General features: G+C 38.3%; 1 protein-coding gene across 1 annotated transcript in view; it reads right to left on the reverse strand.

The window, feature by feature from the left end:
• RP1 (RP1 axonemal microtubule associated) overlaps positions 1-27,927 on the reverse strand; it is a gene marked incomplete at its 3' end in the record, with an annotated part of 246,194 nt that overhangs the window by 188,380 nt on the left and 29,887 nt on the right. The gene's annotated exons all lie outside the window — the stretch shown is intronic.

Genomic DNA, 27,927 nt, shown 5'->3' on the forward strand with positions numbered 1-27,927 from the left:
ATGGTTTATAATTGTCTGTTTTTGCTTTGTTGTGTTTTGTACTGTTATTATTTTTTTTACACTGATGTCTTATTGGATTCCCCTATATTCCTGTTATAAGTGAAACCAGCCGATATTTTTCTTTTTCTTTCTGGCTTATTTCACTGAGCATAATTCCTTCTAGCTCCATCCACATTGCTGTGAATAGCATGAGTTTATCTTTTTTGATTGCTGAATAATATTTCATTGCATATATACACTACATCTTCTTGATCCAGTCATCTATTTTTGGGCATTTGGGTTGTTTTCAGGTTTTACCTATTGTAAATAGTGCTGCAATAAACATAGGTGTACAGGTGCTCTTTTGAATCACTGTTTTTGCGTCCTTTGAGTAGATCCCTGGGAGTGGAATTGCCAGATCATATGGTAGCTCCATGTTTAGTAGACTCAAGAACCTCCAGACAGCGTTCCACAATGATTGGACCAGTTTGCACTCCCACCAGCAATGTAGAAGAGTTCCTTTTTCACCGCATCCTCGCCAACATTTATTGATGCTTGTTTTTTTGATATGTGCCATTCTTACTGGTGTAAGGTGGTATCTCAGTGAGGTTTTGATAGTTTTCACCTTTTAATAACTTCATTTAGTAACTATGGCTAGACCTTGAAACCAGTATTCAAAGTGAAATAAGTCAAACAAAAAGACAAATGTTGTATATTACAAATATTGTAAAACTAAGGCAAACTCATAGAAACACATAGTCTTGTGGCTACCAAAAGTGGCTACCATCATCATCCACATTTGATAGCCACAAGACTATGTGTTTCTATGAGTTTGCTTTAGTTTTACAATATTTGTAATATACAGCATTTGTCTTTTTGTTTGACTTATTTCATTTTGAATACTGGTTTCAAGGTCTATCCATACTATTACAATGGCAGGATTTCATTCATTTTTATGGCTTAATAATATTCCTCTATGTGTGTGTGTACGTGTGTGCACACGCACATAACACAATTTATCTGTTCATCTAGTGTTGGAAAGTTGTTTGCTTACCTGACTAGTGTAAAAAAAAATGCTATGAACATGGTTGTGCATATATTTTTGAGTTAGTGTTATTGTTTCCTTTGGATACATTTTCAGAAATGGAATTGTTGAATCATGTGGTAGTTCTAGTTTCAATTACTTGAGAACACTTTACAACACAGAGGTTATGCCAATTTACTATCCCACCAAAATTATAAAAGGGCTACTTTTTCCACATAACCACTTGAACTTTGTTACCTCTTGTCTTTTTTGATGTTATTCTATTGGCATTAGGTGATATCTCATTGTGGTTTTATTTTTCTCTCCCTAATGACTTGGTGATGTTCAACACCTTTTCATGTACCTGTTGTATTTTTGTATATATTCTTCAGATAATTGGCTATACAGACCCTCTAAATCATTTCATTGGATGTTTAAAAGTTTTTTGATGATTGCAAAAGACATTTTTAAATATATTTTGAATATTGGCCTATTATCAGATATATGATTTGCAAATAGTTTTCCCATTCTGCAGCTTATCTTTTCAATGTATTGATAGTTTATTTTGCTGTGCAAAGAATTTTATTAATTTTATGTAGCCCCACTTGTTTGTTGCTTGTGCTTTAGGTTTCATATCCAAAAAAATAATTACTAAGACCAATATCAAGAAAAATTATTTCCATGTCATCATCTAGAGTTTTGTGGTTTGAAGACTTGTTATGTCTTTTATCACTTTCAGTTAATTTTTGTAACGAAAGATAGGAGCCAGATCCCAGCACTGTTATTAAAGAGACTAAATTTTTTATTGTTTCTTGGCTATTTTGTCAAATATAGTTAACTATATTTGTTTGAGTTACTGGGCTTTCAGTTCTGTTATACTGGTCCACATTGTTTGTATTCTGGAAATACAGAATACCTGACTTCCAGCAATGTTCATAGTTCTGCACTACTCACAGTTCACTAAGTCCATACTGATTCCTCCCAAATATGTGCTTGCTCCCCCTTCTCCCCATCTGAATTTCTCATTTCTCTAGCCGGTTTTCAAGGGTTAGTTTTAGAATTTGGCTATATTTGACTCTTTGTCTTATTTCTCTGAATTCTACATATAAGTGATACCATCAGGTATTGTCATTTTCCTTCTATTTCACTTAGCATAATCCCTTCTACCTCTATCCATGCTATCACAAATGGCATGAATTTATTTTTCTTTGAATGCTGAAATATTCCATTATATATATATATATATATATATATATATATATACCACATATTCTTGATCCACCCATCTGTTTCTGAGCACTTAAGCGGTTTCCATATTTTGGCTATTGTAAATAGTGCTGCAATGAACATGAGAGTAAATGTTCCCTTTCAAATTAGTGTTTTTGTGTTTTGGGTATACACTTAAAGGAGTGAAATCACAGGAACAAATGGTTAGATCAATTTTTAATTTATTGAGAAACCTCCACACTGCTTTCTATATGGGTTGAATCAGCCTCATTCCCACCAATAATGTCAAGGCAATTTTTATTACTCCACAACCTTCAAAGGATTTGAAGTTTTTGGTCCCCTTGACAGGGGCCATTCACACATTTGTAAATTGATATCCCATTGTGGTTTTTATTTGCATTTCAGTAATTATAAACATTTTTCATATTCTTATTGACTACCTGTACATCTTCTAAGAACTGCCTATTTACCTTTTCTGCCCATTTTTTGATTGGGTTGTTTTTTGTTGAGTTTTATGAGTGCATATCTTTTATATCAGTCCTTGTCCCATGTACACAGTGTGGCTAATATCTCTTATTCAGTAGGATGTCTGTCTTGATTAACATTTCTTTTGCTGTACAGAAGCTTTTTATTTTGATGTAATCCCAATTGTTTATATTTTTCTTTTGTTAACCTTGCTGCTAGAGATGAATTCACAAAGATATTACTGAAGTTTATGTCATGAAGTATTTTGCCTATGTTTTCTTCCAGATATGTTATGATTTCATGTCTTATATCCACATCTTTCATTCATTTTGAGTTGATTTTCTGTGTATGGTATGATGTAGTGATCTTGTTTCATTATTTCACATGTGCATGTTCAGTTTTCCCAGCACCATTTATTGAAGAGGCTTTGCTTGAGCCAATGAGTGTTTTTGCCTCCTTTGCTGCATATTAACTTCAATGTCGGTGTGAGCTTATTTCTGAGGTCTCAATTCTCTTCCATTTGTCTGTTTTGTTCCAGTACCAAGTTATTTTAATTATTATAGCATTATTGCTTGAAGTATGCAAGTGTGATATTGGCATTTTTCCTTCTATTTGTCAGGTTGCTTTGGCTACGTGGGGTCCTTTGTGGTTCCTAACAAAGTATACAGATGTTTGTTCTGTTTCTTTGAAGAATGCCATTAAAATTCTGATAGGGATTGTATTAAATCATATAATTCTTTGGGTATGTTAAATAGCAGTTGTGAGAGTGGACAACATTGTCTTGTAGCAGACTTTAGCAGAAAAACGTTCAGTTTCTCACCATAGAGAATATTAACTGTGTATATGTCATAAATGACTTTTATTATGAAAAGTTCCATTTGTACCCAGTTTTTTGAGAGTTTTTAATCATAAATGGATGTTGACTCTTGTCAAATGGTTTCTTTTTTATGTGGTGAAATAGTTGATTGATTTGTTAAAAAAAAAAAAAGTCAATACAGAAACCCCTTTGTGTCCCTTGCATAAATCCCATTTGGTCATGGTATATAATTCTTATAATGCACTGTAGGATTTGGTTTGGTAATATTTCTGAGTACTATTTCAAATCCCTTGATTGTGAATGGACTGCTCAGGTTTTCTATTTCTGTGTGGTCAATCCTGCAGAATGTCCCATGTGGACTTAAAACAAATGTGTATTGAGATTTTGGGGAGTAGAGTATCCTATATATGTGTATTAGGTCCATGTTTTATAATTCTTTCTTTTTTTAAAGATTTATTTATTCATGCATACAAGAGCTGGGGTACAGGCCAGAGGCGCGGGGGTGAGAGGATTTACCAGAGACAGAGTAGGGAACAGAACAGGCAGACTGACCAAAGTACACTGCTGAGGGGAGCAGCGGGTGAGTCAGGAGAGGTCTGCTGCGTCATGTGGGTTGCTCCCTGGCTGGTTGGGAATTGAACTCGTGCTGCAGTAGCTGCAGATAGCTTCATAGGTTGCGTCTTAACCCTTGCACCACCAGGGAGGCCTATGTTTTACAATTCTTCCAATTCTTTTTTTTTTTTAATAGAGGCATGTTTTTATTTATTTATTTATTTGTTTGTTTGTTTTGTTCATACATGCACTGGGTACAGTCAGAAGCGCGGGAGGGTGAGAGAATTCACCAGAGCCAGAGCGGGGAGCAGAGCAGGCAGAGGGACCGAAGTACACTGCTGAGGGGAGCAGCGGGCGGCAGGAGAGGTCTGCACGCCATAAGGGACCCTCCTCTGGTGGCCGGGGAGCAGCCGGGGATCGAACCAGCGCCGCAGAAGCCGAGGGCAGCTTCGCAACCCAGCGCTCAACCGCCACGCCACCGGGGAGGCCCTCTTCCAATTCTTTTAAGGCCCCTATTAATTTGTCTATCTCACCTGACAATTGATGAGAATGGGATGTTGAGGTCCCCTACCACAAAGGGATTTCTTCCAATGCCCATTTCCAGCATTGATAGTAATTGCCTAATATATTTTGGTGCTCTTTCATTTAGTGAATATACACTTAACGTGTATTATGGCTTCCTGATATATTTTTCCCTTATTCATTATATCTATCTATCCCTGTCTCTTGTTACATTTTTCAAATGATAATATATTTTGTCTGAAGTATGGCTGTTCCTGCCTTCTTTTGTGTCCTGATAGCCTGTATGATTATTTTCTAGCCCTTTACTCTGAGTCTATATTTATCTTTGCAGCCCAGTTTTCTGGGGTAGCAGAAGGTTGAATTCTCTTTCTTAAACCAACTAGATACTTTGTGTCTTTTAATTGGTAAGGTGAGTACATTTACATTTAAAGTGATTAATGACAGGGCCTCCCCTGGTGGTGCAGCTGTTGAGCGCTGAGCTGCGAAGCTGCCTGCAGCCTCTGCAGCTCGGTTTGATCCCCAGCTGCCAGCGAGGTTCCCACATGGCGTGACAGACCTCCCCTGACGTGCCCACTGCTCCCCTCAACAGTGTATTTTGTCGGTCTGCCTGTTCTGTTCCCCGCTCTGGCTCTGGTGAATTCTCTCACCCTCCCGTGCTTCTGACTGTATCCAGTGCTTGTATAAATAAGTAAATAAATCTTAAAAAAATAAAGTGATCAATGATATATGAAAGGCTGTTGCTATCAATTTGTCCTTAATTTTTGTGTTTTGATAATATTTTTTCAGCTTTTAAGTGTGTGAACTGCTCTTCAGTTTAGATATTAAAAAAAATACATCTTTCAATATTTCTCGAAGGGGGTCTAGTATTTGCATATTCATACAGTTTCTATTTATCTGAGAAAGCCTTTATTTCTCCTTAAATCTGAAGAAGAACCTTACAGATTATTTTTGTTGTAAATTTCTATCTTTAAGCACTTGAGTCATACCAGTTCATTTTCTTCCCATCCATAATGTTTCTTCAGAGAAGTATGTAAATCTGATGTTAGCACCTATAAATGTAATCTGCTTCCCCATTGTCTGCTTCAGTATTCTTTGTCTTGAACTTGCAGAAGTTGCAATATCACATGTATTGGTGTGGGTCTCACTTTGTTTAGGTACCTGGGTATTATTTTAGTTTCTTGGATTTGTGTATTATGTGCCTTCTCCTGGTTTGGGAATTTTTCATTTGTGGTTTCTTTAAACACCTTTTATGTTCCCATCCCTCTCTCTTCTACCTATGGTGTAACTATCATTTACATTGCTTTTTCTCATGGATTCAGATAATTCTCAGCATTTCTTCATTTTTCTAACTTCACTACTCCCTTTCCTTTTCTATGCAGATCTTTCTTACTTTCATCTTGAAGTTCACCAACTCATTCTTCCATTTGGTTTATTCCACTTCAATAGTTTTCTTCTAAAATATTCATCTCCTCCAATGACTTTTTTTTTAATTCTGAATCTCCATTTTCTTATTTAGACTCAATTTAAATCTCCTGTGTTGATTTTATTTCTCAGTACATTCACTTTTCTGAATTTTCTTCCATTGCTTTGAATTTCTTTATCATGTCATTTTTTAAATTCTGTGTCTGATAGGAAGAACTGAATTCCATGTCTTTGCTATTGGGTTCTGGAGATTTGTCTGTCTTTGCAGTATAGCATTCTCCTGTGGATTTATGTTGCTATTTCTTGTGTTTTTCCGTTGTGAAGTCCCACGGCAGTGGTGGCACTTCCAAACAGCATGGATCCTCCCATATCAGGCCAGTGTGTTCTTAGCTCCATGGATGCCTCTGGCTGTTCCCTCTATTAGACATTTTTTAGAGATACATAGTTTAGACCATTATAGGTTTGTTGTATAATACTATATCAGGAAGTATGGTTAACTCCTGCTTTGTTCTTTCTGAGTTACTTCTTCTGTGGTTCCACATAAATTTTATGGGTGCTTTTTCAACTTTTATTTAAAAAATGGCATTAGAAACATTTAGAGATTGTACTGAATGTATACATGACTTTTGGCAATGTTGGATTTTAACAATGTTATATCTTCCAGTTCATAACACAAATACCCTTCTATTTACTTGTGCCTTCCACTTTCAGCAATGTTTTGCAGTTTTCAGCAGATATCTTACATCTTCTTTGTTAAATTCATTAACTACTTCAATATTTTTGTTATTATAAATGGATTGATTCGTTTCTTTTTTAGAAATTTCTCTATTAGTATAAAGAAATGCTACTGACTTTGTTAATTTTTATTGTTACTTTATTGAATTGATTAGTTTTAACTCACTATTTTCACTCATCAAAAGTTTTTCTGGCTGAGCCATTTAGGATTGCTTACATATAAAATCATGCCATCTGCAATTGAGAATTTTTATGTTTTCCTTCAAATTATGTTACTGGTCTGGGATCTGTTGTCAATTTATACATGACTATATTGTTCTAATAAAGATGGTCTTTGGGCCTCCCTGGTGGTTCAGAGTCTTAGCGCTACCAAGCTATTGCCAGCCACTGTGGCATGAGTCCGATTCCCAGCCAGGGAGCTAACCAACATGGTGCAGCAGATCTCTCCTATCTCGCTCACTGCTCCCCTCAGCAGTGTATATTTCAGTAGAACTGCCTGTTCTGCTCCCTTCTCTGTCTCTGGTGCATCCTCGCACCCCCACACCTCTGGCCTGCACCTCAGTTCTTGTATTATAAATAAATAAAATCTTTTTTAAAAGAATATCTTGGTCTCTGGGGTACAGGGTGGAGTTTTTCAGTCATAGAGTGTGCTAAGAAAATCCTGGTGGTGTGTTGCTATTGAACAGTTGTTAGTTGTTCTTGTGAGGGGGGGAGTAAAGTCAGAAAAAAACCTATGCCATCATCTCAGTGACATCACTTACAGCACATTTTGCTCATTCAAATACCAATAAATTTCTGTATTTAATTTTTTACTTATTTGGTACAACAAATATGTTAAATTAATGTATGTTTTTAAAAGTCTACTTTAAAACTGCAAGTTCTACTTTATTTATCCAACACATGTTAGGTTTCCAAATCACATTGATATAAAATCAGTAAATGAAAATAAATTTCAAAAAAATCAGAGGATGATAGCTTATCTTTAACAACAGCTGAAGCAGTTAAATTGCAACTACAAACTATAGAGCTTGGAAAATTTTAGCAGTTCTCTGCAAAATAAATCATACATTACTACTTGCTTTTAAAAATACTGCTTCTTTAAAATGTAACAAAAGAGTAAAAGAGAGAATCAACACTTCTTAAGTGAACAAGATCCAAATTAATAGGGAAAGAAATTGCCTTTTCTAAAAACTAAGATGGAAGGGACGAAAAGCATAGGAATAGAGGGATTAAAATGAAAATGAAAGATTAGTGTAATATCTCTGCCACATTTTGCAATTTTTTAAACCATTAAATCCTTAATCATCGAAGAGAGTGCTGTAAAAATTGGACTAGATGTAAAGGTCATGAACCAGGATTCATCTTTTAGTTTATAACTTACACTTCCAATCATTCAATGGCCAATGAGTCACTGAGTCATTACTAGCAATCAACTGTCAATGGAGAGGAACAGATGAAAAACATAAAATGATATTTCTCTTCCATTAACTTGCAATCTATATGAGGTAGGAAGGCCAATTTACCAAAAGAGGGAAAAATCTAAATATTGTTAATATAAAAATTTGGTGAAATAGGTCATGTTACAAAAATCTAAGAAAATAAATATGAAAAAAATTTTAATTTAATCTGACAAAACATGCAGTACAAATAAAAGAAAGAAGATACAAAACCTGTAACATAATCTATGTAAAATAGAAGCAAAGTGGAGGATGAGACAAATTTCAGGAAAATGGAAGTCCACCCAACCCAACTTGCTCAATAACTTAATGAGGAAAAGAAAGTAAAAAGTTAAAATTCTAAAAAAAAACTTCTAATATTCATTCCCCACTAAGCCCCAATTTGAAAAGGAGTGGTTTGGAATAGTAAGTAAATGGACTAGAGAAAAAATGTGAACAAAAAGCTTGATAAGTCTCAAATTACCCTAACATATAAAAAATTTACTGTATTTATTATTCCTAATAGCTCTTTAGTACTGTCTGAGAATTTCTATGTATATTATCATATCACATGCAATTAGTGATTGCTTTTCTTAACAGATATTTCTCTAAAGACAACACAAGATGGCCTATAGACATTTGAAAAAGTATTCATCATCTCATTATCAGAGAAATGTAAATTAAACACTAATGTATTATCTCACACTTGTGAGAATGGCTATATCCAAAAGACAACAAAGACTTGTTGGAGAAGATGTTGGAAATGTAAATTTTTGGAGCTATTCTGGAAATCAGTATGGAGAGTTCTCAAAAAATTTTAAATATTCCATATGGTCCTATTATCTCAATTCTGAATACTTATCTCCCCAAATACAAAAGCAATAATTCCAAGAGGTACATGCAACCCTAGCCTTACTGTAGCACTATCAATAATAGTTAAGAGTTGGAGACAACTTAGGTGCCTACTGATGGATAAAGAAAATGACTGGATAAAGAAAATGTGGTCTATGTACACAATCAATTATTATTTAGCTATTAACAGGTGAAATCTTCAACCAAATCATAATGTAAACGAGATCACCTTCTCCCCTAAAAATAACTATAAAAAATGTTTGCTCAAAGGAAGATTCAGGTATTTCCCCCAAAATCTCCAGATCTTTCACCGGGTGGTCTTTCACTAAAGCTAATAGCATTTTCAGGGAAGGAGAGGGAGGTGTCAAAGGGAGTGTGGTTGAGAAAGCACATACCTCAACTGGTGGAATGGAATGGAGGTTATCCATCCACAGCCGTGCATGATGCTCTGGGTCACCATGAATTTCCCGGAGGGACATTTCAGAAAGGAGTTCAATCATACAAGGCCACTGGTCCAGCTTGGGATACAGAGTTCTATCACTGGAGTGGGCAAGGAAAACTATAACCCCAAACCCTCTAAAAGTAAGAGAGCAAAGAGTCTTTAGGAAGAGTCAGGCTTAGCTCCATCCTTGGCCTAAAAGCAGAGAGAGGGACTGGTGAGAGAAAGAACATTCCTTTGGAAAGTAGCAAGTGGACAGCACATTCTTACCCTTGTATTTTTGGTATCAAATACATACATGTGTAATAGTTTAAAAAATTAAATAGAAGTGCAAGAGCCAAAATGAAAATAGACGACTACTTTCTGACCCTTTGTATACCTAATTTACACTCCACAGAGATATCTACCTTTATAACTATTTGTTCTGCTTATTTCTGTATTTCTAAAAATATTAATTTTTTTGGTTTTCTTTCTATTGATATCATCCACCTCCACTCCTTATTCCTCCCAATAATGGTGTTGGTTTTAAAAATCATTATTATTCAGAGTTTTAATTTTAATTACCATGCAAATATTATTCCTAAGTGAGTCCCTTAGTGTATTCTGATTATAGTTCCTTTCTTGAACTACTTTTTGTTTTTTTCTGAAGTTAAAAATTGACCATCATTCATTCTTTATCAAATCCTTCCTAAATGTATGACTGTCAACACTTTCTAATGTTAAGCACCAAAACAGCAAACACTGTAATAAGGACTGGCACTGTGAAGCTGTCCACAGCTTCTGCAGCGCAGGTTCGATCCCGGACAGCCAGAGAGGGTCCCACATGGCGCAGCAGACCTCTCCTGTTGCGCCCACTGCTCCCCTCAGCAGTGTATTTCTTCAGTCTGCCTGTTCTGTTCACTGCTCAGTCTCTAGTGAATCCTCTCACCCTCCCGTGAATCTGGCCTGTACCCGGGCTTTTGTGTAAATACATTAATTACTTAATTAAAAAAAACTTTAAAATATATCAGGCTAGATGGAGAAGATAAAAATCTTTTAGTCTTGCAGAACAAAAGAACTATTTTCAAGAGACAAAGCAATTAAATGTTTACTTCATCTTTTTGGTGTTTTGTAGTTGCTGTTATTGTTTAGTAATCTCTGTACATGACTCACAAAGTAAAAATTAATAAGATATTGAAAATATGTGTACATGGAAAAAAAGACTGATTTCTACAAAAGGTCCCCAACTTATGATGTATTGAGTTCATGGCTTTTTGACCTTATATCGAGCAAGTGATATAGATTCAGTAGGAATTATATTCCAAAAATTCTGAATATTTATCCTTTTCCCAGACCATCAATATATGGTACAATATTCTCTTTTGATGCTGGGCAATGGCAGCAAGCCACAGCTCACAGTTAGCCATGAGATAATGAGGGCAAAATTCCGTCACTAGCATCCCCACCACACATCAATTAATTTGAGTACAATACTTCAAACATTCTTAGGCCAGTTTACTTTCAGCTGTGTACTATAACGGTGAAAATTATAATCATTACTTTTCACTTTCAGTACTGCATTTAATACATGACATAGTCAGTCCTTGATTATTAAGTAGACTGTGTTTTGGATGATTTTACCCAAACACAGGCTACTGCAGGTGTTTAAATTAGACTAGGCTAAAATATCATGTTTAATAGTTCAGTTATAAATTCAAACCGGATAAAAGATTTGAATGTAAGACCTGAAACCATAAAATACATAGAAGAAAACATAAGCACAACACTCCACAATATACATCTCAAAAACATATTCAAGGACTCAAGGAAAGCAAAGAAAATGAATGAAAGATAGACAGCTGGGACTACATCGAACTAAAAAGCTTTTGTACAGCAAGACAGTAAATAATCAAAACAAAAAGACAACCCAAGAAAATACTTGCACTCCATACAACCAATAAGGGACTGATATCAAAGATCTACAAAGAACTTACACAAACTCAACAAAAGTGAAGTAAACAACCCAGTCCAAAAATGGGCATAAGAACTAAAAAGACACTTCTCCAAAGAGGAAATGCAAATGACCAACAGGTATATGAAAAAAATGTTCAACATCATTTATAATCAGGGAGGCAGAGAGGTCAAAACAGGGGACAGAAGAGTACAGTGACTATGGTGATGGTTCACAGATGATGTAGTGGTGGGAGATTTATGGGCATTCATTTATTGCACAAAAATGAGTAACAATGTAAAAAAATAAAAATAAATAGTTCAGTTGTATTAAAACATATTTTCAACTTAGGATGGGTTTATTGTGACATAATTCTATTATAAGTTATGGAATGTTTGTATATCTTTTGTGATCTGTGTATGTTTTACATGAGGTGTAGTCCCCATAGAATTTCCACCACCAATTCACCCATGCACCATCACCTTAATCCCTTGTGCTCTTCCCACCCTCATTTTGATTCCTCTCCCTCCCCTGCAGGATGTCTCTTATTTATAGTTGTTTGATTATTTTTGTTTTGTCGTGTTTTCTTATTTTTTCCCTGACCCCCTATTAGGTTCCCTTATATTCCTCCTGTAAGTGAAACCATCTGATATTTTTCTTATTCCCTCTGACTTATTTCACTGAGCATAATCCATTCTTGTTTCACTCATGTTGCTGCAAATGGCATGAGTTTATCTTTTCTTTCTTTCTTTCTCCTTCCTTCCTTCCTTCCTTCCTTCCTTCCTTCCTTCCTTCCTTCCTTCCTTCCTTCCTTCCTTCCTTCCTTCCTTCCTTCCTTCCTTCCTTCCTTCCTTCCTTCCTTCCTTCCTTCCTTCCTTCCTTCCTTCCTTCCTTTCTTTCCTTTCTTTCCTTTCTTTCCTTTCTTTCTTTCTTTCTTTCTTTCTTTCTTTCTTTCTCTCTCTCTCTCTTTCTTTCTTTCTTTCTTTCTCTCTCTCTCTCTCTCTCTCTCTCTCTCTCTCTCTCTCTCTCTCTCTCTCTCTCTCTCTCTCTCTCTCTCTCTCTCTTTCTTTTCTTTTCTTTTCTTTTCTTTTCTTTTGGCTGAATAGTATTCCATTGTGTAACATGTACCACATATTTTTGATCCAGTCATCATCTACTTTTGGGTATTTGGGTTGTTTCCAAATCTTACCTATTATAAATAGTGCTGCAGAAAAAAAGGGGGGGTTGTTGTTGTTTTTCTAGTTCTTTGAGGTGGGAGATTAGGTTTTTTTTTATTTAAATATTTTATTTTATATAATTCTTACATATTTTTTCATCTTTGCACAATGTATGCATTTTCATTTTGGTTAAATTCCCCATACAATTGCACCCCCCCCCCCTTATTTTGACTCTAGTCCTTCCTTTCCCCACTGCTCCCTCCCCCTTCCCCCCAGTATGTCTCTGGTTTATAGTTGCTTGTTGATTTTGATTTTTACTTTGTATTGATTAGTCTTTTTCTTGGTCTCTTATTTAGGTTTTCTAAATTCCTGCTATGAGTGAGACCATCCGGTATTTTTCTTTTTCTTTCTAACTTATTTCGCTGAGCATGATCCCTTCTAGCTCCGTCCATGTTGCCGCAAACTGCAAAAACAAATAGGTTGTTTCTTTGTGTTCTTTCTTGTTTCTTGATGTGAGCCTGCATAGCTGTGTACTTACCTCTTATCACTGCTTTTGCTGCCTCCCATACATTCTGGAAAGTGGTGTCCTCATTGTCATTCATCCTAAAGTATTTTTTAATTTCTTTGATTTTCCTTTTTAATCCAATGGTCTTCTAATAGTGTGAATTTCAATCTCCATGAAGTGGATAGGTTCCTTGTTTTCTCTTCATGATTTATTTCTGGTTTGATGCCTTTATGATCAGAGAAGATAATTGGAATGATTTTGATCTTACTCTATTGATGTTTGTTTTGTGGTCCAACATGTGACTGATTCTGGAGAACGATCCGTGTGCACTGAGAAAAATGTGTTCTGATTTTTTGGGGTACAGTGTCCTATAGATATCTGTTAAGCCTATGAGTTCTAAGTCTTTATTTAGGGCTCTAGTGTCTGTTTATTTTTTGTCTTGTTCATCTGTCCATTGGTGAGAGTAGGATGTTGTAGTCTTCTACTACATATGTATTTTCTCTAATGTCTGTTTTTAGAGATGATAATAATTGTCTTATATATTCTGGTGCTCCTTTATTTGGTGAGTATATTTTTTTTTTGAAGAGGGGGTTTAGTTGTAATGAATTTCTGAAGTTTCTGCTTGTCTGTTTTTCTTCATAGAGGAGGGAGAGCTTTGCAGGATAAAGTATTCTTGGTTGGCATTTGTTGTCTTGGAGTTTGTTGAATATATCACTTCATTCTCTTCTTGCCTGTAGTGTTTCTTTGGAGAAGTCTGATGCCAGCCTGATTGGTTTTCCTTTATATGTTACATGTTTCATCCCCCTCATCAGCTTCATTAGTTTTTCCTTGTCTTATTCTTGGGAGCTTTACTATTATGTGTCTTGCTGTAGTTTTCCTTTCATTGTGGAAATTTGGTATTCTCACCTCTTGTATGTCTATTTTCGTGTCCTTCTTCATGCTCGGTAAGTTCTCTTCAATTATTTCCTTGAATAGTTCCTCGATTCCGTTCTCCTCACTTTCTGGGATTCCTATAACTCTTATATTTCCTTTCCTCAGGGTGTCAGAGATCTCTAGAAGTTTTTCTTCATTCTCTTTCCTTTGTACTTCTCTTTCCTTTTATGATTTGATTTTTATTTCTGTATCTTCAAGAGGTCTGATTCAGCCTTCCATTTCATCAATCCTGTTTTCACTGCTTTTCCCAGAGTTCTTTATCTCGACCACTAATCTTTCAATCTCCTGTGTTTCTTTTATTTCCTAAGGTGTCATTTTTGTTCTTCAGTTCATTCATTTTGTCCCATACAATTTTTTTCCTTTTAATTTTCTTCATGTTTTTTAATAATGATGATTCTAAGTTTTCTGACAGGCAGAGAAGTTCTTCCATGTCATTATTGTTGAGTTCTGTTGACTGATTTTCTTTTTGTGGTGGTCCTTCCCCTGAGGGCTTGCTTATTTGTATTTTTCCTTCTTCCTGCTCTTTGTCTTCTAATTTGTTCTTTGTGATGGGACACTGTGCTGCTGGTATTGGCCAGCATATCTTCCAGGTGCTCCTTCTGGGATGTCAGGAACTAGTAGTCAGGCTGGGTCCAGCACTATTGCAGCAAAACTCCACAAGGGGAGTAATGCTATGGGTATGTTTGTGGGCGCTGTCCCTGATGTCCCCCACCCTCTGTATTTCCTCAGTTCCAAGGCAGAATGGCAGGGTCCCTAGCTTCAAACTGTTGGAGGGGCTTGCATGCTCTCAATGGCTGCAGGTCTCACACCTGTCCAGCTTCCAACTATGGCAGTGGGTTGCGCATACCCATAGGTGGCAGGTCCTGTCTCTGCCTGGTTTCTGTCTGTGGCGGGGGCCTGAGCACTCTCAACTGCAGCAGAGGCATCCTGCCCCTGCCCCAGCTTCTGACTATGGTGGGGGACCTGCAAGTTCACAGCAGTGGTGGTCCCACCCCTGCCCAGCTTCCTACTGTGGCAGGAGGCTACATGCTCCTAGCAGTGGCGGTCCTGTCTCTGCCTGGCTTCTGGCTGTGGCAGGGGAACTGTGTGTGCTTTCATTCCCGTGGATCTCACCCCCACCCGCCAGTCAGGTCAGTTCAGTTCAGTTCCACATCACTGGCTTGAGACCTGCCAGAGTCCCACTCCCCTCGAAGTGAATTAACCTGCTGACCTTTCTTTGTTTCACCTTCTGGAGTTTTCAGATGACTCAGTGTTTTCCTGTTGCTTCCAAACTTTATCTCCTTCTTTTCCTGGGTGAAGTGCTCTGGGTTTGTGGGTGGGGAAGGGGGAAAGGATTTCGGGATCAATATCTCACTCTCCTCTCATCTCCCATCACTCTCACCTTCCCCTTGCTTCTGTTGGGTCACCAAACCTGTCCAAACTTCTGAGTCCTACCAGGGACTTGCTACAATTTCTCCTTTATCAGTTGATTTTACCAGAGAATTTAATCCCAGTGTTTGTATATCCATTAGGAAGAATTTCAACAGCCAAATCGGTTATTATATATTACATGTTAAATATACAGTCAGTATATTTAAAGTATCATTTACAGCTCAGAACTACAGGTCAAATAGATTAGATTTAAATTACCAAAATAACGAAGACTTATCCCTGTTACAGTATTCATTGTTTTGGTGCTTAAGGTTTGAAAGTTTTCACAGTCATATACTATTTGCTACTTGAGAATGAATATTCTTTTAATAAGTTAGCACTTAAGGCATTAGAAAATAAAGTCTTTGTGTGAAAATGTAGTAAAATACCTTGAAATACACAAAAATGTTACTGAAAACTTTGTCAAGCAGTCTTAGAAGTTATCTATTCTTCATGATCTTTACGTGGTTTTACCATCATATAAGTTTTTTTAAAACGTTATTATTCTTGGGGCCTCCCGGGTGGCGCAGAGGGTTGAGCACAGTGCTGTGAATCTGTCCGCAGCCCCTGCAATGTGGGTTCTATTCCCGGCTGGCCAGGGAAATACACACATGGCACGGCAGATCTCTACTGTCTCTTCCACTGCTCCCCTCAGCGGTGCTTTCGGTCCATGTGCCTGTTCTGCTCCCTGCTCTGTCTCTGGAGATTTCTCTCACCCTCACATGCCTCTGGCCTGTACCCCCGTACTTGTATAAATAAATAAATCTTTTTTAAAAAGCCTTATTATCGGGCCTCCCTGGTGGTGCAAGGGGTTAAGAGGCAAACTATGAAGCTGTCTGCAGCCTCTGCAGTGCAGGTTCAATACCTGGCCAGCCAGAGAGCAACCCACATGGTGCAGCAGACCTCTCCTGTCTCACCCAATGGCCCCCTCAGCAGTGTACTTCAGTCAGTCTGCCTGTTCTATTCCACACTCTGTCTCTGGTGAATCCTCTCACCCCCCACACCTCTGGCCTATACCCCAGCTCTTATATGTATAAATAAATCAATCTTTAAAAATAAAATAAATACCTTATTTTTTTCCACAGAAATACAAATTAGTTATATCAAGTGGAATGCAATTAATTATTGTCACAGTTATTTTGGCATTACTCTATTTTTGGGTGATACTTTAAATTCTCTTTTGAGCCCATTATAATATGCTACTGGTTCCCTAGTTAACTAATGAGTTAAATAAAATATATGACACCTGCCTGCATTCTATCTTATCCAAAAAATACTGTACTTTGAACTAAAATAATTTTGACTTATGCTAGTTACAGATTCCACCATAAAAGCCCACTTAGCATTAATAAACAGGGAATACCAAGTCATTATGTGTCAATATTTTTAGGTTGGATCTGTATAAGGAATAGCCACAAAGCTTATAGCTATTTTATGAGGATCATTTATAAACATGGAAGGAAAGGTGCTTCTTTTCTGGCTTCTGCTAGCCTTGATCTCTAACTACATTGAAGATACTATTACAATCTAAAAAAGTTACTATGGGAACTAAGTCAATATATATAAAGCTCCTAATACACAATTTGTCACCTAGCTGGGTTCAAAATGTTAGACACTATCATCTTTGTAAAGGGTCATTATGAATAAATTTTTTAATTAACATATATCTTTCATATATCTTAGCACCCAAAAGAGCAACATACTTGATTAGAAAAGACCAACTATAAAAAAAAAAAAAAAACATCAAAGACTTGATCAATATTGGCTTTTTTAAAAAATAGCTAAAACATATTGAGCATTGTGTGCTCCAAGCACTGTGCTAAAACTTTTACAATCATTCTCTCAAGTGATCCTCTCACAACAATCTTATAGTTTCTCATAAGGACATTAAACTGATGGCCCCATTTCATCAATAAGAAAACAAAATTAAGTGTCACAATATGGAACATGGCTTAAATGCCTCAATTTAAATCTTGAAAGTGGACATGTGTTTCATGTCACTAAAAAATTTAGACTAGGCAAAATATGTGCAAGTTTTATATAAAAATCACTCCTTCCGGGCCTCCCTGGTGGCGCAGCAGTTGAGCGCTGGGTTGTGAAGCTGCCCGCAGCCTCTGCAGCGCCGGTTCGATCCCCAGCCGCTGGGCTAGGGTCCCACATGGCGCTCAGACCTCTCCTGCCGCCCGCTGCTCCCCTCAGCAGTGTATTTCATCAGTCTGCCTGTTCTGTTCCCTGATCTGGCTCTGGTGAATTCTCTCACCCTCCCGCGCTTCTGACTGTACCCAGTGTTTGTATGAATAAATAAATAAATCTTTAAAAAAAAATCACCCCTTCCTATTGAACCAATGATGTTAAGGTAGCTTCAATTTAAGATTTGGTTACTCCCACTCTCCCCAAGTCCAGTTTTCTTTAGTATCAACTCAGATGACTCTTGATAGCTAGCATTATAGTTCATATCACTCTACTTTTGAACCTCGGATGTTTCTAATTGTACAGCTATATAAACTAACAGCATACACACACATATCCCCCCACACACACACGCAAACACACATAATTCTGAACACTGCTAAATTTTCTGGATTTAAGACTTGGGAGGTTTGAGTCTCCCTGATAGCACAGGAGTTAAAGACATAGTGCTATCAAGCTGTGGCAGCCACTGCACCACAAGTTAGATCCCCAGCCAGAGAGCTAACCCACATAGCTCAGCAGACCTCTCCTGTCTCACCTGCTGCTCCCCTCGGCATATTTCAGATTTTTTAGTGATATAAAACACATGTTCACTTTCACCATTTAAATCTCACCTGTTCTGCTCCCCACTCTTTCTCTGGTAAATTCTCTCCCCCTCCCCAACCCGCAACTCTGTCCTATACCCCAGTTCTTATGTGCATAAAAAATAAATCTTTAAACAAACAAAAAGACTTAGGAGGTGCTTGTATGATTGGACTATTAGCTTTCTTTGAAGCAAAAGCAGCCAGCCCAGAGACTAAACCAATGTTTGAGACACTCCATTATCTATACAAGCCTCCTTCTGAAGGTGCTTAAGCTTCTAGCAGTGCATCACATAGCTGACATCTGGTGGGCATAAGCAATAATTGCACCATCCCACCCATGGACACAAGACCTTGATCTGAGCTGTATGTTCCTGAACATAACTGTCTAGAATCTCTTTGTCATTCCTCAGGCACTTTATCTGTAAAGTAAAAGCCAGTTTCATACCACAATCTAAAATTTTCTTGAAAGTCTCAATTTAATCTTCTAAATTTCAGTTATATTTCATTTGTAAAGATGATTAAAATACCACTTCATAAAATATAGGAAAATTTAGTTCTATTCCTCAGAAACTTTGCATAACTTTTACAAGTATAGATACAAAGCTTATAAAAGGTAAAGAAATACATGCCTTCAAAAGCATTCCTTATCCATTCAGCACACATTTACAAGATGTTACTACTTTCCAAATAGTGTGCTTTATCTGAGATATATACATGGTTACAAATAATTTATATGTGTGTGTATGTATATGGGTATTATATGGTTACAAATATCAGAATTCAAGGCATCTGAACAGGTTTATTTTATTTATTTTTTTATAATAAATTTTATTCTTATATTCCCCATATAATTGCAGCCCCCCCATTCTGACCCCAATCCCTTCCCTCCCGCCCCCGCCCCCCTAAAAGTGTCTCTGGTTCATAGTTTTTTGTTGATTTTGATTTTCACTTTCTTATAGTTATTCATTTTCCTGGTCCCTTATTTAAGTTTTCTAGATTCCTGCTATGAGTGAGACCATCCGGTATTTTTCTTTTTCTTTTTGGCTTATTTCGCTGAGCATGATCCCTTCCAGCGCCATCCATGTTGCTGCAAATTGCATGTGTTTATCTTTTTTGAATGCTGAGTAATATTCCATGGTGTATATGTACCACATCTTCTTGATCCAGTCATCTATTTTTGGGCATTTGGGTTGTTTCCAAAGCTTAGCTATTGTAAACAGTGCTGCTATAAACATAGGGGTGCAGGTGTTCTTTGGAATTGATGTTTCTGTGTCCTTTGGGTAAATACCTAGGAGTGGAATTGCTGGATCATATGGAAGCTCTATGTTTAGTAGGTCCAGAAATCTCCACACAGCTTTCCACAGTGGTTGGACCAGTTTGCACTCCCACCAACAGTGCAGAAGAGTTCCTTTTTCTCCATACCCTCGCTAGCATTTGTTGTTGCTAGTTTTTTTAATATGTGCCATTCTCACTGGTGTAAGATGGTATCTCATGGTAGTTTTGATTTGCATTTCCCTGATGGCAAGTGATGTTGAACATTTTTTCATATGCCTGTTGGCCATTTGCATTTCCTCTTCAGAGAAGTTTCTTTTTAGCTCTTCTGCCCATTTTTTGACTGGATTCTTTTCTTTGTTGTTGTTGAGTCTCATCAGCTCTTTGCAGATTTTTGTGATCAGTCCTTTATCATTAGTGTTGGGTGCAAAAATGTTCTCCCAGTTGGTGGGGTTTCTCTTTGTTTTTGTTATTGTCTCTTTTGCTGTGCAGAAGCTCTTTAATTTGATGTAGTCCCAGCTTTTTATCTTTGCCTTCACTATCACTGCTTTGGGTGATGTGTCTGTAAAGATGTCTTTGATGTGCAAATCACGTAGTGTTTCGCCTATATTTCCTTCTATATATTTTATGGTTTCAGGTCTTATGTCTAGTTCTTTAATCCATTTTGAGTTGATTTTTGTGTATGGTGTGAGGTAGTGGTCAAGCTTCATTCTTTTACATGTAGCGACCCAGTTTTCCCAGCACCATTTATTGAACAAACTTTCTTTGCTCCAATGCATAGTCTTTGCTCCTTTGCCAAAGATTAGTTGACCATAAATCTGTGGGTTTATTTCTGGATTTTCTATTCGATTCCATTGGTCTGTATGTCTGTTCTTGTTCCAATACCATGCAGTTTTGATGATTATGGCTTTGTAGTATAGTTTGAAGTCTGGGAGTGTAATGCCTCCATTCCCTTCTTTTTTTTTCAGGAGAGCTTTGGCTATTCGGGGTTTTTTGTGATTCCATATGAATTTCATCAATAATTGTTCTATTTCTTTGAAGAATGACATTGAAATTTTGATTGGAATAGCATTGAATCTGTATATTGCTTTTGGAAGGATGGCCATTTTAATAATGTTTATTCTTCCAATCCACGAGCAGGGGATGTCTCTCCATTTCTTTGTGTCTTCTTCTATTTCTTTTAACAGTGTTTTATAGTTTTCTTTGTATAGGTCCTTTACCTCTTTTGTTAGATTTATTCCCAAATATTTGAATTTATTTGTTTCAATAACAAAAGGGATGGTTTTTTTTATTTCTTCTTCTTCAGATTTATTGTTTGTGTATAGGAAGGCTACTGACTTTTGCGTGTTGATTTTGTATCCTGCCACTTTACTGAACTGATTGATGAGTTGAATTAGCTTTTCTGTGGAGTTTTTGGGGTTCTCTATGTATAATATCATATCGTCTGCAAATAGTGATAGTTTGACTTCTTCTTTTCCTATTTGGATTCCTTGGATATCTTTCTCTTGTCTTATTGCCCTGGCTAGGACTTCCAATATTATATTGAAAAGCAGTGGTGAGAGTGGACATCCTTGTCTTGTTCCAGATCTTAATGGAATTGCTTTCAGCTTTTCACCATTGAGAATGATACTGGCTGTTGGCTTGTCATAGATGGCCTTTATGATGTTGAGGTATGTTCCTTGTATCCCAAGAATTTCAAGGGCTTTTATCATGAATGGGTGTTGCACTTTGTCGAAAGCTTTCTCAGCATCTATTGATATTATCATATGGTTTTTATATTTCTTTTTGTTGATGTGTTGGATAACGTTGATTGATTTTCGGATGTTAAACCATCCTTGTGCCCCTGGAATGAATCCTACTTGGTAGTGGTGAATTATCTTATGGATACATTGTTGGATTCTGATGGCTAAAATTTTATTGAGGATTTTTGCATCAGTGTTCATTAGGGAGATTGGCCTGTAGTTTTCCTTTTTTTGTGTTGTCCTTGTTCGGTTTTGGTATTAGTGTAATGTTGGCTTCATAGAACGTGTTTGGTATTGTCCCTTCCTTCTCAATTTTTTGGAAGAGTTTGTGAAGGATAGGCACTAATTCGTCTCTGAATGTTTGGTAGAATTCATTTGTAAATCCATCAGGTCCTGGGCTTTTGTTTTTGGGGAGGTTTTTGATTACCATTTCAATTTCGCTAATTGTAATTGGTCTGTTTAGGTGTTCTATTTCTTCTTTATCTAGCTTTGGGTGATTGTAGAGTTGTAGGAATTTGTCCATCTCCTCTAGATTGTTAAACTTGTTTCCATATAACTGTTCATAGTAGTTACTGATTATTCTTCTGATTTCTGCTGTGTCCGTTGTGATTTCTCCTCTTTCATTGATGATCCTGTTTATTTGTGCTTTCTCCCTTTTTTCCTTTGTGAGCCTGGCTAGGGGTTTGTCTATTTTATTGATTTTTTCCAAGAACCAGCTCTTGGTTTCATTGATCTTTTGGATTGTTTTTTTAGTTTCAATTTCATTTATTTCTGCTTTGGTTTTTATTATTTCTTTTCTTCTACTGGTTTTGGGGGTTTTTTGTTGTTCTTTTTCTAGATCTTTGAGCTTCGAGATTAGGTTGTTTCTTTGAGTTCTTTCTTGTTTCTTGATGTGAGCTTCTATTGCTATATATTTTCCTCTTATACTGCTTTTGCTGCATCCCATACATTTAGGATATTGGTGTCTTCCTTGTCGTTCAATTCAAAAAAATTTTTAATTTCTTCTTTGATCTCCTCATTAGTCCAGTGGTCTTCCAGTAGTGTGGTTTTTAATCTCCATGAGGTAGGAAAGTTCCTTGCCTTCTTTTTATGGTTTATTTCTAGTTTGATGCCTTCATGGTCAGAGAAGATGGTTGATATGATTTCAATCTTGGTGTATCTGTTGATGTTTGTCTTGTGCCCCAGTATGTGATCGATCCTGGAGAATGATCCGTGTGCGCTTGAGAAAAATGTGTACTCCGTTTTTTTGGGGTTTAGTGTTCTATAGATGTCTGTTAAGCCCAATTGCTCTAGGTCCTTATTTAGAGCTTTGGTTTCTTTACTTATTTTTTGTCTTGTTGATCTATCCATTGTTGATAGCGGTGTGTTGAAGTCTCCCACTACGTATGTGTTTTCTCTGATGTCTGTTTTCAGAGAGGACAACAGTTGTCTGATATATTTTGGTGCTCCTTCGTTTGGTGAGTATATGTTAATGAGTGTTATTTCTTCTTGAAGTATTGTCCCCTTGATCATAATGTAGTGACCATTGGGGTCTCTTTTTATCTTTTTGAGTTTGAAATCTGTTTTATCTGATATAAGTATAGCTGTTCCTGCTTTCTTTTTTGGTCCATTTGCTTGTAGGATTGTTTTCCATCCTTTAACTTTGAGCCTATTTTTATCTTTTGTAGCTAAATGTGTTTCCTGGAGACAGCAAAAGTTTGGGTTTTGTTTCTTAATCCAGGATGCAACTCTGTGTCTTTTTATTGAAGAGTTTAGTCCATTTACATTTAGAGTTAATATTGATATGTTAACATCTGTATTTGCCATTGTGTTTGTCTTTCCTTTGATTTTATTTATTTATTCTTTTAATAACTTTTTTTTTTTTGGCCTTCTTTCATTGTTATTCGTCCCTCTGAGGTTCTGGCTTTAGGACTCCTTGTAGTATTTTTTGGAGTGGGGGTTTAGTTGCAATGAAATTCCGGAGTTTCTGTTTGTCTGGGAAGGTCCATATTCTTTCTTCATAGAGGAAGGAGAGCTTTGCGGGATAGAGTATTCTTGGTTGGCATCTGTTTTCTTGGAGTCTGGTGACTATGTCCCTCCACTCTCTCCTTGCCCGTAGTGTTTCTTCGGAGAAGTCTGATGTCAGCCTGATTGGCTTTCCTTTGAATGTTATCTGTTTCTTCCCTCTTGCCATCTTCATTATTTTTTCCTTGTCCTGGATTCTAGGGAGCTTTACTATTATGTGTCTTGCTGTATTTTTTCTTTTGTCGTGGAAGTTTGGTGTTCTTCTTGCTTCTTGTATATCAATTTTCAGCTCCTTCTTCACATTTGGGAAGTTCTCTTCAATTATCTCTTTGAATATTTTCTCTGTTCCTACTTCTCTCTCCTCTCCTTCTGGTATTCCTATAACTCTTATATTTCCTTTCCTCATGGAGTCAGATAGTTCCCGAAGTCTTTCTTCATTCTTTTTCCTTCGTACTTCTCTTTCCTTTTCTGTTTTGGTTCTTTTTATTTCTGTGTCTTCAAGAGCACTTATTCGTTCTTCCATTTCATCAATTCTGCTTTCATTGCTTTTCCCAGAATTCTTTAGTTCTTCCACTAATTCTTTGATCTCCTGCATTTCTTTTACTTCCCTCTTTAGGGACTCAATTTCATTCTTCTGATCGTTGATTATTTTTCCCTTATCATTGTTTTCCTTTATGACTTCTGTCAGTTTTTTAATCACGGCAATTTTAAATTCTCTTTCTGGAAGGCTCAGAAGTTCTTCCAAGTTACTGTCGTTGCAATCTGGGGGCTGGTTTTCTTTTTGTGGTGTGCTTTTTCTCTGGAGAGTTGCTAGGTTGCGTGTGGTTCTTCTCCTCCCTACTGTCTGTTTTCTAATTTGCCGTATGCGTTGGGACACTGTGTTGTTGGGACTGGCCGGCATCTTGGGTGAGCTTCTCTGCTCCCCTCTGGTTCCTCCAGGAGTCATCTGTCAGTTTCAAGCAGTCTTTATTGGAGAAAGGTCCCTGTCCTAAAATGTCGATGTGGGGACACACTCCCCTGTGCGCCTGGTCTGCCCCGGCGGTAGGTTCCTGCTCCCCCTCTGGGCTTGGACTGCAGGCCAGAGGGGGTCTGTCGTGGGTGAACTTCCCCCGCTCACCTCTGGCTCCTGAGGAAGCCTTCTGCAGGTAGTCTTTACTGAAGAAATGTCCCTGTTCTAAAATGGTGATGTGGGACACACTCCCTGCGCGTCCGGTGTCAGGCACACTCTTCTGCGTGCCTGGTCTGCCCTGGCTGTGGGTGCTCGCTCTCCCTGTGGGCTCAGACTACTTGTTCGGAAGGGGCCGGGTGTGGGCTAACTCCCCAGCTGGCCACTAGCTCCTTCAGGAGCCTGTGCTGGCTTCAAGTCACTAGGTGGCGCCAGAGATCTCTCCTAGAGCCCTTGGGGAGCTGATTTTCCACCCCGTGGGACAGGGAGCAGAGCGGGGATGGTAGGGTACACCTCAACGGCTTTGTGGTGCTGTGTCTGCCTTGTGCCCCACCGTCGTGGGGAACCCACGTCCCTAATTTCGTGCCCCGGGTCTCAGTTCCAAAGCCCTCAGTTCCAGGACGCGGGCTGTAGCCCAGTTCATTGGCGCGGGAATGGCGCCTTTTGCACCGCTCCCGTGCCTGGGCACCTAGTTCCTGCTTACTCAGGGAGGGACCTTCACCTCAGTGAGGACCTCCGCGCATCTCCCCGCAAGCCTAGGTCGTCTCCCAAGCCTAGGTCGCAGGCGCGGGGACCTGGGCAGCTGCTATCCCGGTCTGCACTTGCTTTTCAAGCGCGCTGAGCGCGCCCTTTTCCGCGCAAGCTTACCGGCAGCCCGGGCTGTGTGCGCGTCTCCCGGGGTCTTTGTTCTTCTCTAATGGCGCCCGGAGCCGTTCGCTCACCGCAGCGGCGAATCCTGCAGGGTTCGCCTCAGCTCCAGTTCACGGGGTGTGGTGGCTGCAATAGTTCCTTTCCACTCACAGTCCCGCTTGCTGCGTCCTTTGTTCTTGTTGGCCGTTTTGGTTTGTTGTTTCCCTCCTCTCTGCCGGTCGGAGAGTGCCACCTCTGTGGGCGGGGGAGGGGAGCAGGGTTCTGCGCTTCCCTCCCTTCTAGTCCTCTTTTATGGCCACTTTCTTCTTCGGGTAGTTTGCTGGAGTCACCCGTTTATCTTCCGTGTCCCAGTTCTCACTGGGACCTGCCGCTTTTCCTCCCTATTAACTTTTTTTAATGGGAGATCTTACTCGCAGTGTCTCCTCGCCGCCATGTTGCTCCGCCCCCTCCTGAACAGGTTTATTTTAAATAAAAAGTACATTATACAGACTGCCGGTGCAGAGAAGGCGTGCAGGAGAGTGCCTCTCCGCATCGCCATTTTAGAACAGGGGCCTTTCTTCAATAAAGACTGCTTGAAACCAGCAGAAGGCTCCCGGCAGAGCCAGAGGTGAGCTGGGAAGTTCGCCCACGTCAGGCCCCTTCTGGCCAGCAGTCCAAGACCAGACGGGGAGCAGGCACCCATGGCCGGGGCAGACCGGGTGCACAGAAGAGTGCCTCTCCACCTCACCATTTTAGAACAGGGACCTTTTTTCAATAAAGACTACTTGAAACTGGCAGGAGGCTCTCCGTGGAGCCAGAGGGAGAAGGTTCCCTGCGAGTCAGAGGTGACCTGAAGGCCCCCACAAGCCTGGTCCCGCCTGGCAGGAAGTCAAAGCCCAGAGAGGGATCTAGCAATTTGGAACCCAGAGTGCAATCCAACTTCCCCACATCCAGGGAAGTCTGTGGGACTTCAAGACACACCTTTGTAATTAAACACATAAGGAGGAGATACTCTGTGACAGTGACCATCAACATACTCAAAGTACCACTGCCTCACTAGACTTCTGGCATAACAGTATATGACTCATTTGAACTGCCAGTTTCCAAAACCCCCAAAAGAGCACACCAAAAAGATGTCAGCCAGTACCAGCGGCACAGTGTCCCAAGGTATACGGCAAATTAGAAGACAGGCAGCAGGGAAAAAAAAACTACATTCAACGTAGCAACTCCTCAGGAAAAAAGACACACCACAAAAAGAAAACCACCCACCAGCTTGCAACAACAGTGACTTGGAAGAACTTCTGAGCCTTCCAGAAAAAGAATTTAAAATTGCTGCGTTGAAAAAACTGACAGAAGTCATTAAGGAAAACAATGCTCAGAAGAATGAAATTGAATTGCTAAAGAGGGAAATGAAGGAAATACAGGAGATCAAAGGATTAACAGAAGAGCTAAAGAATGCTGGGAAAAGCAGTGAACACAGAATAGAGGAAATGGGAGAACGAATAAGCCCTCTCGAAGACACAGGAAAAAAAGGAACCAAAACAGAAAAGGAAAGAGAAGTATGAAGGAAAAAGACTGACAAAAGACTTCGGGAACTATCTGACTCCATGAGGAAAGGAAATATAAGAGTTATAGGAATCGCAGAAGGAGAGGAGAGAAACATAGGAACAGATAAAATATTCAAAGAAATAATTGAAGAGAACTTCCCAAACATGAAGAAGGAGCTGAAAATAGACATACAAGAAACAAGAAGAACACCAAACTTCCATGATGAAAGGAAAAATACAGCAAGACACATAATAGTTAAGCTCCCAAGAATCCAAGACAAGTTAAAAATAGTGAAGCTGACAAGAGGGAAGAAACAGATAACATTCAAAGGAAAACCAATCAGACTGACATCAGACTTCTCTGAAGAAACACTACGGGCAAGGAGAGAGTGGACGGACATAGTCACCAGACTCCAAGAAAACAGATGCCAACCAAGAATACTCTATCCTGCAAAGCTTTCCTTCCTCTATGAAGAAAGAATAAGGACCTTCCCAGACAAACAGAAATTCTGGAATTTCATTACGACTAAACCCCCACTCCAAAAAATACTACAAGGAATCCTAAAGCCAGAACCTCAGAGGGATGAACAACAACGGAAGAGGGCCAAAAAAAAAGTTATTAAAAGAATAAATAAATAAAATCAAAGGAAAGACAAACACAATGGCAAATACAGATGCTAACATATCAATATTAACTCTAAATAAAAATGGACTAAACTCTTCAATAAAAAGACACAGAGTCGCAGGCTGGATTAAGAAACAAAACCCAACCTTTTGCTGTCTCTAGGAAACACATTTAACGACAAAAGATAAAAATAGACTCAAAGTTAAAGGATGGAAAACAATCCTACAAGCAAATGGACAAAAAAAGAAAGCAGGAACAGCTATACTTATATCAGATAAAACAGATTTCAAACTCAAAAAGGTACAAAGAGACCCCCAATGGTCACTATATTATGATCAAGGGGACAATACTTCAAGAAGAAATAACACTCATTAATATAAACTCACCAAATGAAGGAGCACCAAAATATATCAAACAATTATTATCATCTTTGAAAACAGATTATCAGAGAAAACACATACGTAGTAGGAGACTTCAACACACCACTATCAACAATGGATAGATCAATGAGACAAAAAATAAGTAAAGACACTAAAGCTCTAAATAAGGATCTAGAGAACTTGGGCTTAACAGACATCTATAGAACACTAAACCCCAAAAAATGTGAGTACACATTTTCCTCAAGCGCACACGGATCATTCTCCAGGATTGATCACATACTGGGACACAAGACAAACATCAACAGATACACTAAGATTAAAATCATACCAACCATCTTTTCTGACCATGAAGGCATCAAACTAGAAATAAACCATAAAAGAAG

Source organism: Talpa europaea (genome assembly GCF_964194135.1).
Source record: "Talpa europaea genome assembly, chromosome: 3".
In the NCBI taxonomy this organism is placed as follows: Eukaryota; Metazoa; Chordata; class Mammalia; order Eulipotyphla; family Talpidae; genus Talpa; species Talpa europaea.